This window comes from Dendropsophus ebraccatus, chromosome 3 (genome assembly GCF_027789765.1).
Source record: "Dendropsophus ebraccatus isolate aDenEbr1 chromosome 3, aDenEbr1.pat, whole genome shotgun sequence".
Lineage (NCBI taxonomy): Eukaryota > Metazoa > Chordata > Amphibia > Anura > Hylidae > Dendropsophus > Dendropsophus ebraccatus.
In genome coordinates, this window is record NC_091456.1 from 94,415,928 (window position 1) to 94,433,141 (window position 17,214).

Consider the following 17,214-nt stretch of genomic DNA (forward strand, 5'->3'; position numbering starts at 1 on the left):
ATGGCTGCAGCATTACTAAAATAAGTAATGGGGATAATACGTTTATTGATGGAGATAAGGTGGTTGCTGACTATTTGAATAGTTACTTCTGCTCAGTGTTTTCAGAAGGAGGCCTTCACAATCACTGGATGGTTGGACACAGCATTGCCTCCAGCTATATGGGTTCAGTATTTTCAGAGGCTGAAGTTGCAGAGGAACTTGCCTGTTTAAAGCTGAATAAGGCGATGGGTCCAGATGGCGTCCATCCCAGGGTTCTTAAAGTCAGATCTGTGATTGAGTCAGAACTCAGATCTGTGATTGTTGTCCCCCTGACAGATCTGTATAACTTATCCCTGCTAACAGGAGATGTCCCCGATGATTGGAGAATAGCCAATGTTATGCCAATCCACAAGAAGGGGAGTACAGAAGAGCCCAGTAACTACAGGCCAGTGAGCTTAACATCTGTAGTAGTGAAAATGATGGAAACTCTTCTAAAAAAGAAGATAATGGATCACCTAAGAATCAGCAATATGATGGATTCAAACCAGCATGACTTTACTGAGGGCAGATCATGTCAGACTAATCTGATTGATTTCTTTGATTATGCCACAAAAATACTGGATGAAGGTGGTGCTGTGGATATCGCCTATCTGGACTTCAGCAAAGCTTTTGATAGAGTTCCCCATAAAGAGCTCATAGAGAAGTTGGAGAAAATTGGACTTAATCCCTGGATATTTCAGTGGATTTGTGGTTGGCTAAAGGATAGATATTAAAGGGTTGTTGTTAATGGTGTATATTCCGAGCAGAGACTGGTCACAAGTGGTGTGCCACAAGGGTCTGTTTTGGGTCCTATTCTTTTTAATATGTTTGTAAGTGACATTGGAGAAGGTTTGGTAGGTAAAGTTTGTCTGTTTGCTGACGACACAAAAGTGGGCAATAGGGTTGATATTCCTGGAGGTGTCAGTAATATGGATAATGACTTAGCTTTGCTAGATAAGTGGTCCAAACTGTGGAAATTGAAGTTCAACGTTTCCAAATGTAAAATAATGCACTTGGGGAGGAGGAATCCTCTATCCGAGTATCACATCGGCAGTACTGTGTTGGAAAAGACTTCAGAAGAGAAGGATTTAGGGGAAGTGATTTCTGACAGCCTTAAAATGAGTCACCAGTGCAACCAGGTGGTGGGGAAAGCAAATCGTATGCTGTGGTGTATAGCTAGAGGTATAACCAGTAGGAAGAGGGAGATTGTGATCCCGCTGTATAGAGCTCTGGTGAGGCCACATCTTGAATACTGTGTCCAGTTCTGGAGACCTCATCTAAAAAAGGACATTGATAAAATAGAACGGGTACAAAAATGGTGGAGGGTGTGAGGCATAAACCATATCAGGAAAGACTTAAGGATTTGAATCTGTGTAGTCTGGAGGAAAGAAGGGAAAGGGGTGACATGATTGAAACCTTTAACCCCTTAGCGTCCCATGACGTACCTGGTACGTCATGGTGACGCTGGGGGAGTTCAGAGAGGGGTCCCGCCGGGACCCCGCTTTGAACGGCACCGCTCCTGGCTGCAATCTGCAGCCGGGCAGTGCCTCTATTAGCCGGCGCGGGTCCCGTTGCCGCGCCGGCTAATCAAGCACTTCAATGCAGCTGTCAAACCTGACAGCTGCATTGAAGTGCTTTACACTTCACATCCCTGGTGTCTAGTGGGTCGGATCTCCCCCTGCGATGCCATCGCCGGGGGGAGATCTGTTCTTCTGCCTGTGCCGGGCTTCAGTGTCGCAATGACGCTGATCCCGGCTTGGCAATAGATTGCTGTGGCCTGCAGCAGGCCACAGCAATCTATCACCGATCTAATGGATCTTTGCTGTGTATATACACAGCATTGATCTCTGTGTTATATACAAGTCAGTTACAGTAAAAAAAAAGTAAAAATGTTTTTTTTATTAATAAAAAATCCCCTCCCCTATTAAAAGTTCAAATCACCCCCCTTTTCCTATTTTATAAATATAAATACATAAATAAACTAATAAATAAACATGTTTGTTATCGCCGCATGCGTAATCGCCCAAGCTATTAATTAATCATATTCCTGATCTCGCACGGTAAACGGCGTCAGCGCCAAAAAATTCCAAAGTGCATTTTTGGTCGCATCAAATCCCAAAAATTTTTTATAAAAAGTGATCAAAAAGTCGTATATGCGCAAGCAAGGTACCAATAGAAAGTACATGTCATGGCGCAAACAATGACACCTCAGGCAGCACCATAGACCAAAGGATAAAAGCGCTATAAGCATGGGAATAGGGCGATTTTAAGGAACATATATTTGTTAACAATGGTTTGAATTTTTTAAAAGCCATCAGATAAAAGAAAAGTTATACATGTTACATATCGTTGTAATCGTAACAACTTGAGGAACATGCATGACAAGTCAGTTTTAGCATAGGGCGAACTGCGTCAATGCTAAACTCCCCGAAATCCAAACAAATTCCTTTTTTTTTTTCAATTTGACAGCGCAAATTATTTTTTCAGGTTTCGCAGCATATTTTATGGAAAAATAAAGCCTGTCATTGCAAAGTACAATTGGTTTCGCAAAAAATAAGGGCTCATATGGGTCTCTCGGTGAAAAAATGCAAGAGCTGTGGACTTTTAAACATAAAGTGGAAAAAGCAAAAGTGCAAAAATGAAAATTGGCTTTGAGTATGTTAAGGGACTAAATAAGGTTCAAGAGGGGAGTGTTTTTAGTAAAGAAAACTGAGCTCCAGAACAAGAGGACACAGTGAGAGGTTAGTTGGGGGAAAAATCAGAAGCAATGTGAGAAAATATTATTTTACTGAAAGAGTAGTAGATACCTGGAACAAACTTCCAGCAGAGGTGGTTGGTAAATCTACAATAACAGAATTTAAACACGCCTGGGATAAACATTCATCTATCCTAAGATAATAAGAAAGAAAATACTAAAAGGGCAGACTAGATGGACTCAGTGGTCTTTTTCTGCCGACAATATTCTATGTTTCTATGTAAGCAAAATGGCAGTGTATGTTGGGATGGGAGTCTATAGTCTTTAAAATAAAATGTCCAGTAGCCCCCCCCTAGTTTTCATTCCACGTACACTAACATCTTAACATTGATTTGGTCATGAAATCGGTGGTATGACCAGCCATGTGAAGTGTCCGAGGAGCTGTCTAATGTTAAACTGCATGCTGCAGCATCACCAGGTTTGCAAAAGAATCAGCAGCAGATCTTGATGATTTGCATGTCTAAGTGCATATACAATTGCAGAACATTCCCTAGACAACCATTAACAGCATTGATAGTATGCCATGAAATGTAAATGCATGTATTTCTTTGCAAACTCATACTCAGTATTGATTTCCATTTTTTATAATTTACATATGATTATCGTGTCTATTGATCTTGTGATTTCCATAATTTTATGACTTTTTCTACTGTGACAAAGGACACACGTGCCGGCGTAGATGGTGGAGCCTGAATGATGTCTTGCCGAATTTTAAACTTTTAGAATAAAGTTCACAAGTTTTATTGAATGCTGGATCCATAGTTTTCTTCCTTGTTCTCCAGGGTCGTCTGGGGACAGACTTCCAGGACGTACCGGTACATCCTAGGTCGTCTAGGGGTTAAGTCTCACAGGCAGGCTCAATGAGCAGAGCGCCGATAACACTCATCAATGCTATGTCTATGGCATAGCAATGATCAGTGTGAATAATAAAACTAATAAAAGGGACTTAAAATGCTAAAAAAAAAAAAAAAGTTAAAATCACTAACATACTACCCCAAAACCCCTCCCCCAATAAAAGTTGAAATCACCCCCATTTCCCATTATATAAATAAAACATATAATAAATAAATAAATAAATAAACAAACATATAATATAACGTAGCGTGCGTATTTGTCCACTCTATTAAAATATAACAAGCGTCATTGCGAACGGTGAACGGCGTACACTAAAAGAGGGAAAAAAGTGCGTGGATTACCAATTTTATGTTACATTATATATAAAAAAATTTATAAAAAGGGATAAAAACGTCCGATCTTCACAAATATGGTATTATTAAAGACTAGAGATCATGGCGGAAAAAATTACACCCCATACAGCCCCGTAGGTGAAAAAATAAAACTGTTATAAGCGTCACAATAGGCCCATTTTATTAATATTTAATTGCCAAAAAAAGGATTTCATTAAAAAAATATAACATTAGAGAACCTGTGTAAACCTGCAAATGTTTGTGTTTGGACTGACCTATAGAATAATAGTATCATGTCGCTTTTGCCATATAGTGCATTACGTAGACACAGGAACCCCCCTTAACGTTACCATATTGCATTCTTTTTTACGATTTCACCTATTTATATCTTCATAAATAATATATTTGGGAATCCCTCATACATGTTTTGGTAAAATGAAAGACGCCATTACAAAGTACAACTATTCCTGTAAAAAACAAGCCATTACATGGCCTTGTAGATAGAAACCTAAAAGTGCTCGAGCTCTTAGAAGGGGAGGAGGGAAAAACGAAAGCGCAATGATCAAAATTTGAGCGGTCCACTGGGTCAATTTGGGCCTGGTCCTCAAAGGGTTAAAGAGTGGGGGAAAGTAAACTTTAAAAAAAAATTACATATAAAAGTAAAAATCCCCCCCTCTACCATTTTATAAATAAAACACCCAAAATAAATAAATAAACATATTATATATCATAGCATGCATAATTGTCCGAAGCTATAACCATAATATTTCTGTACAGTAAAAAACGTCAGGATTGTGGACTTCTTGTCACATTGTTTATCAGAAAAATAAGAAGAAAAATATTTAGGATATAAATAAAGTTATATTAATAATGGTCACAGGCGCCTATGCCATAGATATACAGCATGGGTTGTCTAGGGGTTAATTCTGGCAAAGCATCCTTAGTAAGGCCCCATTCACACGTCAGTGTCAGTTTTTCCTGTCAGGAAATCCTGATCAGGAGGGCAAAAAAGGCATCAGGAAAGTATCAGGAAACCTTCAGGATTTCCTGACAGTCATCCGTTTTGACCTTCAGGAAACCATCAGGAAAAGCCTTCAGGATTTCCTGATCAGGAGAATTAAAAAAGACACCAAATGATGTCACCAATAATTCCCTCCCCTTGAAAAAGTCACATGATCTCTCAGTAGCCATTTTCTTTTCATCTTTGGATGTGAGAAGGGCTGTTTTGGATATTTGGCTGATCTAGCTCTAGTTTCCGATTGTTTTTTTTGCTGAAAGGATGCCTTTTAGACCTGTAGATCATGTTCTCCTTGATTGGCTTGTCTCCCGGCGGTTCGGACAGCAACCTATGTTGGAAGAACACCCAAAGAGGCGGAGGAGATACTGGGTGCATCCTATTGTCTCCCAAAGGTATAGAAAGGGGCATTTCCACACCCTATACACTGATCTAAGGCGGTACCCAGAAAAATTCTTCAACTTCTGCCGGATGTCTATCAGCAGCTATGATCATCTCCTGACACACCTCCCAATAGGACTTACCCACCAGGACACTGACATGAGGAGGTGCATCTCACCTGAGGAAAGGCTGATGGTCACCCTAAGGTAAAATCAATTTTGTCCCGTGTGTATTTTCATCATTATCCTGCTACAGGTTGTATAGGCTGAGCCTATGGTCTCAATGTCATTCAAAACATTGAATAGTCATCTTTGCTTTGCAACTATTTTCAATACTAATGTATGTTTTTATTTTTTTTTAAACAGATTTCTGGCATCTGGAAACTCATATGCATCCTTGCATTTTGAGTTTCTTTTGGGGTCCTCCACAATATCCACAATAATTGCTTCAACCTGCGAACTGATTTGGCAGCAACTGAGGGAGATAGTGATGCCACAGCCCAAGGCTGAAGACTGGCTTCGTATTGCCGATGGCTTCTATAATTCCGCACAGTTTCCCAACTGTCTGGGGGCGCTAGATGGCAAACATATACGTGTCAAAAAGCCACCCCACTCAGGGTCACAATATTACAATTATAAGCAGTTTTTCTCGGTAGTCCTGTTGGCCTTGGCTGACAGTGACTATCGGTTTATAATTGTCGATATTGGGGCCTATGGGAGCTCATCTGATGCCGGCATATTCCGAGCTTCCAGATTGGGTGACCGGCTCAGGTCTAATCAACTGGGAATACCAGAACCCCGTCAACTACCTGGTTCGTCTGGACCCCCTGCACCATTTGTTATTGTGGCGGACGAAGGTTTTCATTCATATATTTTCATTCATTTCCTCGCCGTGGTTTAGATGAACGACAGCGCATCTTTAACTACTGACTTACGCGTGCAAGGCGGTATGTGCACTGCGCCTTTGGAATACTAAGTAGCAAATGGCGAGTATTCCAAACCCCTCTTCAACTGAAACCTGAGAATGTCAAGCTGGTTATCCAAGCGTGCGTCATCTTACACAACTTTCTCAGGATCCATGAGTCTGCGCTTGAAATTGAGGTGGATCAGTTCGTGTCAACATCTACCATTCCTGTGGACCGAAACCTACATGGAAGACCCGGATCAGAGGCACTCATATTTCGGGAGCTTTATGCAGATTTTTTTTTAAGCTCTGCTGGTGCAGTACCTTGGCAGATGGATGCAATTCATGCCCATAACTAGGTGCATCTTGACATCATTTCTGTTCTATTTTTCTGCTGTTATAGTTAGTTGTGTTTTTAGTTTAGTTAGGGTCTCGCAAGAGAATGAGGACCCTTGACGTGGGCTTGCGAGCTTGAGTATTTCTGCATCAAGTGTATTTTCCCTTTTTGTTTTATGTTGAACAAAGGGAACCTGTCACCTGGGATTCCGATGCTGAGGCCGGCCAACCTGGGCCAGGACCAGGCCCTGGGACGAAGATATCACCGTCTGAAACCCGCCGTGCGCTGCAGATTAGTCCAATGCCTATAGAGAATGAATAGAGCCATTCATTCTCTATGGGCATCGGACTCATCTCTGTATTGCCCGCGCCGGCCTTCCGACAGGGATAACTTCATCTTGGGACCTGGTCCAGGAGCGGGACTTGCAGGAAAGGGTAATTATCCGTGCCTGCACTGGGGGGTGGGGGGGGGGGGTGCTCGGCGTCGGAATCCCTGGTGACAGGTTCCCTTTAAGTTTTCTTCATGGGGAAAATGTATTATTACATGTGATGCAGAAATACGGACCAATACCTCATTGTGCATGATGATGATGTTACCTGTTAAAAAATATTACATTATACAGCATTTGATGTGATTTTGTACTAATTATAACATACACCATCATGATGTGATTTGTTAATAAATTACTACATACATCACATGTGCCCATAAATAAAATGCATGCCCATACATAACATGCATACCCATACATGGCACAGGCAAGGATCTGCACAAGAAAAAACTACATTTATCACACCTTTCAAATTACCTAAAAAATTACATTGATCTTCTTTTTAAATTTTGTACTCCAAATTTTTATTCGGAAGCCACTTTAAATTAGCTCCATAAGAAACATAGAAGCTTTTTGCAAAAACTTTCAGTAACCTTTCTGACCTTTTAGTAACACAACACATTACTGTACTGGAAAAAAATACAGAACAGAAGTAACATAACCAAAAAGATAAATTAAAATTTACACTTCAAAGAGATCACGTGTAAATGATCCACACATGGTGGACCGTGGCTGATCCATCATATGCCCTTGGCCAGTATACTGTGCCGCTGATGGTTCGAAGGTCATGGTGTCCTGCGAATACAGGGGCTGAGACATGTCCCGATAATGGGGAGTAATTGGTGGTGGCGGTGGTGTGGAGATGGGGGCAATTGACGGGACAACCAGCCTTGTCCGATGGAACTCTATCGCTCGATAGAGCTCCATTGGGTTCGGGCTGTATGTAAAGATTTCCAGCAGCCCTAACATAGCTGATTGACATTTCATTTGTCTGTCCTTGGGGACTTCTTTTAAGTAAATGACCAACGTTTGTCCGAAGGTCTCCTCGACGGTTTCTTCATTCCTCCTTGTGAGGTGGGCCAAAACTACCGGCGTCGATGCGTGTCTTCTCATCCTGTCTGCATCGCTTGCTGGCCCTGGGTCGTGAGGGTGTTGGGTCTTCACGTGAAGAAGGCCCTGCCTCTTCATTCCCCTCCGCTGGCCGCGAGATAGTGGTTGCACGCTGCTCTTCTATTTGTGTTTCGTCCGAATCGTGAAGATTGTCTGATGTTCTTAGATGGTTTAAAAAAAAAAACTGAAAAAAAAATTAAATAATGTCTCACAACCATTCACCGCTCCAGCCCTCCCTCATGCCGGCCCCCCTCTGCCGTGTCATCAGCTGCTCAGCCGCAATTGGCTGAGCACAGTTATGCTCAGCCAATCACGCCTGAGCAGCTGATGACGCAGCAGAGGGGGTCGGCATGAGGGAGGGCTGGAGCGGTCGGGCCGCCCTCCCGAAGATGACGTCGTCGACCCAAGATATCGGCCGGGGTCGACAGCTAACACGTAAGTATAATGCACCACACTTCCAGGGTGGGGGACACGGGGAAGGGGGCCATTCACATAAATAACACTCATTACAAAGTTCTATAACTTTGTAATGTGTGTTATTTAGTAAATAAATGTTAAGCGCCGCACTACCCCTTTAACACCCAAGGAGAAAAGTAGGGTTAAAAGTAATAAATACTTACGGCCCAATCTCCATGACATCAGTCAGGAAACGAAGCTGTTCAGTATACATATATGGTTTTTTCTTGGATTGACCATCCCCGCTCTTTCCTTTGTGCAGTTCCTTCCGGAATTGGTCACGGCACGTGTGCCATCGTGATTTCACCTCCTTCACTGTTTGAACAAAATTTTTATAAATAATTTAAAAAAAACAGAAAGGGAGCGGGAGACGGGGGGGGGGGGGGGTTTACAGATGGGTGATACATACACAGCTGGGCACGCTTCTTCCGTGAAGCTTCTTCCCACTCCTCTGCCAGCATTTCCCTAGCGACCTCTTCCCATGCTCGTTCTTTATGGGCGGTGTCCTTATAGTCTTTGTGCCATTTATCCCAGAGAATGGGCCGCTCTTGAACGGACGTGATGAGCTGCTCCACCAGCCTCTTGGGAAAAGACATGATTCTTTTGTGTCGTTACTGTTCACAGGGGATAAAGGCAAACATGAACCACAGTTGATGATGAGGGTAGTAGTAATACGGTAGGCAGCAATAGAGTAGATGAGAGCAGTAGTAGGTGTAGCAGCCAACGGCTATGGTGGATGGGGGGAGTAGTAGTACCCAATGACTTTAATGTATGGGGGAGTAGTTGTAGCCCTAGGGATTGGCTACTTCTGCTCCCCCCATCCACCAATCACTATGGTGGATGGGGGGAGCAATAGTAGCTAAGCATTATTGTGTATGGGGGAAAGCTAGTAGCCCTAGTGATTGGTGGATGGGGGGAGTAGTAGTAGCCAATCACTAGGGCTACAACTACTCCCCCCATACATTAAAGTCATTGGGTACTACTACTCCCCCCATCCACCATAGTGATTGGTGGATGGGGGGAGTAGTAGTAGTCAATGAATATAGTGGATGGGTGAAAAGTAGTAGCCCTAGTGATTGGCTACTACTTCTCCCCCATCCACTATAGTGATTTGCCCCATCCAATAAAGTAATTGGCTACTACTGCTCCCCCCATCCACCATAGTGATTGGTGGATGGGGGAGTAGTAGTAGCCAATCACTACGGTGGATGGGGGGAGCAATAGTAGCTAAGCACTATTGTGTATGGGGGAAAGCTAGTAGCCCTAGTGATTGGCTACTACTACTCCCCCCATCCACCAATCACTACGGCGGATGGGGGGAGCAATAGTAGCTAAGCACTATTGTGTATGGGGGAAAGCTAGTAGCCCTAGTGATTGGCTGCTACTACTACTCCCCCCATCCACCAATCACTACGGTGGATGGGGGGAGCAATAGTAGCTAAGCACTATTGTGTATGGGGGAAAGCTAGTAGCCCTAGTGATTGGCTACTACTACTCCCCCCATCCACCAATCACTACGGTGGATGGGGGGAGCAGTAGTAGCCAATGACTTTATTGGATGGGGCAAATCACTATAGTGGATGGGGGAGAAGTAGTAGCCAATCACTTGGGCTACTACTTCTCACCCATCCACTATATTCATTGACTACTACTACTCCCCCCATCCACCAATCACTACTGTGGATGGGGGGAGCAGTAGTAGCCAATGACTTTATTGGATGGGGCAAATCACTATAGTGGATGGGGGAGAAGTAGTAGCCAATCACTTGGGCTACTACTTCTCACCCATCCACTATATTCATTGACTACTACTACTCCCCCCATCCACCATGCTGATTAGTGGATGGGGGGAGTAGTAGTAGTCAATGAATATAGTAGTGTAGTATTATGTATAATGTAGTAGTAGGTCACACAAATTTCACTATTGGCACAGTGGCAGTCAGGCAAGGAGGTGAGGTGGCAGCCTGGAGCTGCCGGGCAGTAGGTGGTCCGATCACGGGTGGTGGTCCGATCACGGGTGGTGAGGGGGGCTGTCCATGGCGACGGGGCATGTGCCGGCGGTCGGCTGAAGTCCTGCGGCGGCTGGCACTGTATACTCGCGGGGGGGAGGGGGTGGGAGTGCGGCGTGCCGGCCCATATATTCCCGGGGGGGGGGTGTTTGTTGCGGGTGATGTCCGCGGCGTGCCGGAACATATATTCCCGGGGGGGGGGGGGGGGGGGCGCGGGTGATGCCTGTGGGCGGCTGGCCCGAATGATCGCGGCGGGCGAATGGCTGCTTGTCTGCGGGGGTGTCTGGAAGTCGGAGGACGATGGCTCTCCACGTGGTCATCCAGCAGGGGGCGGTCTTCAGGTAAGCAGCTCTGGCAGCCGGTGTCCTAGCAACGCCTGCATTAATCCGGATAGTGTCCGGATTTTGGAGGCTTTCAATTCTTTTTAATAGCGTCCGGAATTCCGGATCGGAGGGCCCAATAGAAGTGTATGGGACCATCAGGAAATCCGGACACTTTCCTAATGAGCATCAGGAAAGCGTCCGGGATTTCAAGGTTCCCATACACTTCTATTGGGGCGTCCGGGCCGGAATTCCGGACAAAAATAGGACAGGTTCTATAAAATCCGGATCATTTTTCCGGAACGGATACCCTTCCGGAAAAATCCGGAAGGGTGTCCATGCCTAATTAAAGTGAATGGGTCCGGAAATCCGGAAGTGAATGGGTCCGGATGGTTTTTCCGGACGTGTGAAGGGGGCCTAAATCTTTTAGTGTATTGCACACTATAAAATGCTTTCCAACACACTTAAAATATGTGTCTGGAGCTAGAATAGATGGAAATACCCAAGTTGGAAACAATAGTTTTTTGGTGCACAACATCAATATTGTTCAGTTACCATCAAATATTTGTCCAGTGGTAAATACCTGTCAGGGTCGCTGACACCACCTGTGGCACCTGGTGGTCAATAGTACAGTCAGCATCTTGCATTTTGTAGGCATTTCAATTGTTTGATCCCTGGTGGTCCAGTGTTCCTCTAAAATATTTAATTTTGCAGTAGTTACTTTCCTATATGTAATAGTTTGATACTGAACAGATTAGACAATGAAATGTATCAACTCTGCTGATAGCTGCTGAATAATTTCTGCCTCTACTTATCTAACAAACCCTGCTAAATGATTTTATTACATACATCCTGTTGTAATTTAAATACCAGGCTGGGAGAAAGCAGATGCACTTCCATACAGTACTGGGTTATAATACATAGATAATCCATGGAAAGCTTCCATTTTTCACTATAGTTGAGAATGTAGCAAAAAAAACAAAAAAAACATTGATATTGTCATGGTAACTGCTGGCATCATTCAGATACCTCGGTGCTCCATGGTATGACAGAGATATTTATAACAGCGTCTACTGATATTGCTGGAACAATGGAAAGACGTAAACACTAGTCATTCCATGCATGCTGACTCATAAATATCTTCCTGAGGTGTGAAGTATTTTCATTTCTTTTTCATGCTTAAAATACAGAGACTTCATTTTTGCGGTTATATTCTTGGATATGGACCGTTGTTTTCTTCTTGGCTGAATGTTAGAATTTGCTTTGATGAAAGCACAATTACTGGTCAGGAGCCCTTTCAATATAATTATATTCTGAACAATAGAAATGGCTGTTTTTAGGTTTCCATGGTAACTTTAAATGTCTTGCTGATTACTAATAAAAGACATAGCCTGTTTGCATACACCTTAAGGCCATGTTCACACACTGTATTTTGGCATTAAACAATGACTGTTGTTGTAGGTTGCAACAACAGCCATTGTTTAATGACATTGATCAAGTACATTACAGTGTATGGAATCACGGCTGTAGTGTATACACACTGTATACACTACGGCTGTGGTTCTCTGCGGCCGCACAAAATAACTGACAGGTCTATTTTGGGCGGCCACTTTTCAGAGAACAGCGGCTGTACAAGATAGCCTGTACTCACAGCGTAAAGTACGGCTCCCAGCTGTACTTTACATTGTGGGCTATGGCAAATTGGAGTGTGGGCACACTCGAATGTGCCCACATTCCAATTAAAATAGTGTTGTTCATCCGGCTGATACTGCAGTATCGGCCGGATGACACATGTAAGACGACAGCCGTTGTTTGACACTGTGTGAACATGGCCTTAAATGGAATTGTGAAACACACATTGCTCTTTCTATTATAAAGAAGGTTGGTGGAGTATGTCACTATGTCTTTGTGCGATCCTGTATATTTTTTGTACTATTACCTTACATAGTTCTTACAGTGTGAGACCCACTTGGTCGGTAATGTATACTGTGCCAGCCAGTCAAAATAAACCCTGCATTGGCAAGTTCCTTTAGTGCTAGACCTTGCTGATCCGATGAAATAGCAACCATATTTTCCGGTGTATAACTTTTGGGATATACTCGCTGTATAACACTATCCCTCTTACAACGCACACTAAATAAAAATTTAAAAAAACATCAGTCAGCAGCGAGATCTGAGAGGCAGAGAAGGAGGTACAGTAATACTGGTAGGATGCAAGGGCGGGTCAGACGGGTGAAAGAGGTGTGTTTTTCTGGGAACAGCACTGCACTACTGTATCTCTTGTTTCCATACCTGGACTCCTGCAGCTGGCTCTGCCCTTCATAGGGTCGCCGCATATGGCAGGGATGCAGACGTCTTTTTTTAGCTCCCCCCACTGTATGCAGTGACCACAGATTCTCCAGTCCCGTTCTGAAGTTTTTCTGCACCAACCCTATAAGACAACACCTGGCATATAAGACGACTCCTGACTTTTGAGAAAATTTTCCTGGGTTAAAAAAGTAGTCTTATACTCAGGAAAATACTGTATTTCTCTATGTTGTCCTTTGTATATCTGGTTTTACTGGGCTGCAATTCCAGCTTCATGTGATATTGTGGTACACGTACATTGGAATGCATTATGGTATGTGGTACTGTTTGGGGTATTTTATGTAGCGCTGTGGTATTTGGTGTTTATGGGGTAGTACTTTATGATGGGCTGTGATGTATTTTGTTTCTTCTTGGAAGGTATTTAATTCTGGATTGTGGTATTTGATGCTTCTGGGGAGGTGTACTGTGTTGCATCATGGTATGTGGTGCTTTTGGGGTGTTTTTTTTGCCGCACTGTGAAGTGGCTAGTGAGGCTTGAATAGAAAAAGTTTCAGAAGCCCTGCTGTACACTAAACAGAAGTGTTTGCATGGAGCAAAAAAAGGCAATGTTACAGAAATAAGCCAGGTATTTGCTTTCATTTTATTAATTTCCTTATAGAATACTGATAGGTAGAAACCCATTAAACTGAATCTGTCAACTCTGTACAAGGGAAGGAACTGCAGTCACCAGTGGATAAGTTATATGGATATAAAACTAACCATCGCTTTGTTTCTTATAAACTGCCATTTAAGTTATAAAACTGTCCGTTTTCTTTGCAGTTTAAGGCTACGTTCACATTAGCGTTTGACCATCCGGCACCATTCCGTCTACTTTTTCCGTTTTAGAGTAGGCAAAACGGAAACTGTCGGATCTGTTAAAATCCCCATAGATTCCCATGCTATTTTAGTGTGCTCCGTTTGCCCTAATTGTGCTCCGTTTGCATGCAATCCGTTCACGATCCGTTTTTTTGATTGGAAGAAAAAATAGTGTTTGCAGTGTTTTTCTTTCCGCTTAAAAAAACGGATCACGAACGGAAAGTGCACTTCCGTTTTTTTTTACATTGTAGTCAATGAGGACGGATCTAAAACGGAAGGTATTTCCGTTCACATCCGTTTTTTTCATCCGTTTATGCACTGAGCATGCGCAGAAGCAGCAAGAAACCAAAGAAGAAAAATAAACGGATGCTGACTGATGCAAATGGATGCAAACTGATGTACAAAAGTCTGTTTTTTTAAGCTAAAATACAAACGGACCATTAAAAAAAAATGAACATTTTGCAATCAGTTTCCATCAGTCTGCTCATCAGTTTATGCTCATCCGTTTAATTAATATAGACGGATCCGTTAGAAACAAAGAAAAACGCTAGTGTGGCCGAGCCCTAAGCTGTAGCAGGTACACATCCACCCTCCTACACCCCACACTTCCACATGATTGATGAACAATAGTCAGTTTCCAATATGGAAGGTCAGAATTAATAGCTTCCCATATATGTATACATTTTAGATTTGTATTTCTTCAGATATTACATATATAACATGGATAGAAATGTGTGAGGCCCGAGCATCATATCCATTTCTTATTTTTGAACTTCTTTACAACCATGGGCAATAGTATAATTAGCTCTATCTATGCAAGGGGTATTGTGATAAAACAGCTAGGATTTGCCGTCACTTAAGGAGTGTCCAGCTTCTAAAACCCCTCCAGTTCTAAGAATGAAGGAACCACAGTACTGATTCATCACTTTCATTCTCAAGGTTGGTAGGGATTCCAGAGGTTAATTGTCCAGGAAGACACAGAAACAGGACAAGTAGGTCTTAAAGCTAGCACCCCATGATGTCCCTGTTACTTGCAGATCAGTCCCTGCTCTGAAATAAGTGCAAGAAAACAGGATAAAACACGTACAGAAAATACAGTCAAAAAGACCGACAAAAGACACAGAATGGAATGGTCAGACAGGCTGGGTCAGCCACAAAGAAAGTGAGCAAGGTACAATTATAGCAGACAAAATGGGCAGAGGTCAGAACTGAGAAGGCAGCAAGGTACAAAGTCAGACACAGGCAACAAGAGGGCAAAAAACTGAGATGGTAGAAAGATAAACGGGGCACAAAACAAATGGAGGACCAGAGACAGAGACAGTAGCAGGGTACAGTGGACAAGTACAGAACAAGATTGACAGAGAATGGTAAATAGACAGGCAAAATGTTGGCTCAAACTCAACAGAGCTATCCTGGACAAAGCTATTGAAAGCACTGGGCAAAAGGAAGGGAGATACCCATTAGGGAAACAAAGTTCCAGACCCAATACTCGTTAATCCGGGCAGAAAAACAAAGACCACTGGCCAGACAAAAACACACAAGAACAGAGAAGGAGAGATCTGTCTTTTGAAGCACAGCAGACACAATTCGTCTCTAGGCAAAGGTAAGTGCAGAGAGAACTGAAAAACATGGAACGGACAACTAAAGAAAAGACAAATGCAAGGAAAACTAAAAAACCTGGAGCCGAACTTTACCCTAGAGGGTGACACTGATGAGGCAAAGACATGACATTAATCCTTTACTAATCATAATTCTTAGTGATATTTGATTAGAGTGCTCCTTAAGGATTTTGCATACTGGCTGCAACCACTTAGTATCACCTCTTTGTTGATATTGCATCAAAAGACAGTTTGGAATTCAGTGTTGTTTGTTCAGCAATTGTTCTTGTTCTGTGAGTTTTTGCAGTCTACTCTTTTGGAGCTGAGCTGTGCTTGCCTCATGGGGTTTCCACTTCACAATAATATAATGTTGAATGGCCAAATGAAAAATCAGTCTGCACCTGAGGGCAAACCTTTGGATTTTTAAAATAGATTTCACTCTAATGCTGCGTTTACATGGAACGATTATTGTTCGAACTTTCACAATAACGATTGCATTTGAGCAAAATAGTTCCGTGTAAACACAGCAAACGATCAGGCAACGAGTGAGAAATCGTTCATTTTGATCTTTCAACATCAAATCGTCGTTCGTCGTTCGCTAGAAATTCGCAGATCACTTTGTGTAAACAGTCTTTCAAAGATACACACTATGTGAAAGATGGGCTTCAGCAAACCTAAAAACAATTGCAATAACGATTTTTCTTAGAAATTTTCTAACGATTTTTCTAACGATTTATTCGTCTAAACGCTGATCATTATAAAAAACAAATTGGGCAAATTATCGCTCCGTATAAATGCAGCATAAGTGCTGTGAATTTTGCCAGTATTTAGGATTAGGATAATCCCCATACAAGGTTAGAAAGATGTCCATCATCACGAATCTTGCAAAAATCCCTGAATGTTCATTGCTGCATGTTAGAAGCAGGTCAAAACAACATATACACATATATCAGTTTCAGACACATTTTGAAAATTAAATCATACTCATACCTAAACTCTTGTTCTATCATGTGATATTTAAAGGGGTTATACAGGGTCAGAAAAACATGGCCAGTTCCTTCCAGAGACAACCTGACTCTTGTCTCCAGTTCAGGTATGGTTTGCAATTAAGCTCCATTCACTTTATTTGAACAATGAAGTTGCAAAACCTAAACCAAACTGACAAGAGTAGTGCTGTCTCTGGAAAAAGTGGCCATGTTTTTCACTGGATTACACTGGATAATCCCTTTAAAGGGGTAGTCCACCCAAAAAAAAATTCTTTCAAATCAACTGGTGCCATAAAGTGCCAGAGATTTGTAATTCACTTCTATTAAAAAATCTTAAGTCTTCCAGTACTTATTAGCTGCTGTATGTCCAGCAGGAAGTGGTGTTTTCTTTCCTGTCTGACCCAGTGCTCTCTGTTGCCTCCTCTGTCCATGTCAGAAACTGTCCAAAGCAGGAGCAAATCCCCATAGAAAACCCCTCCTGCTCTCCAGACTGGAAATAATACAACTTCCTGTTGGGCATACAGCAGCTGATAAGTACTGGAAGGCTTGAGATTTTTTAATAGAAGTAAATTACAAATCTCTGTCACTTCATGGCAGCAGTTGATTTGAAAGAAATTTTTTTTGGGTGGACTACCCCTTTAAGACA

At 42.5% G+C, this 17,214-nt stretch overlaps 1 pseudogene; it reads left to right on the forward strand.

The window, feature by feature from the left end:
- Window positions 1-5,239: 5,239 nt before the first annotated feature.
- Window positions 5,240-6,618, forward strand: LOC138786520 (putative nuclease HARBI1; annotated as a pseudogene).
- The last annotated feature ends 10,596 nt before the right edge of the window (window positions 6,619-17,214 follow it).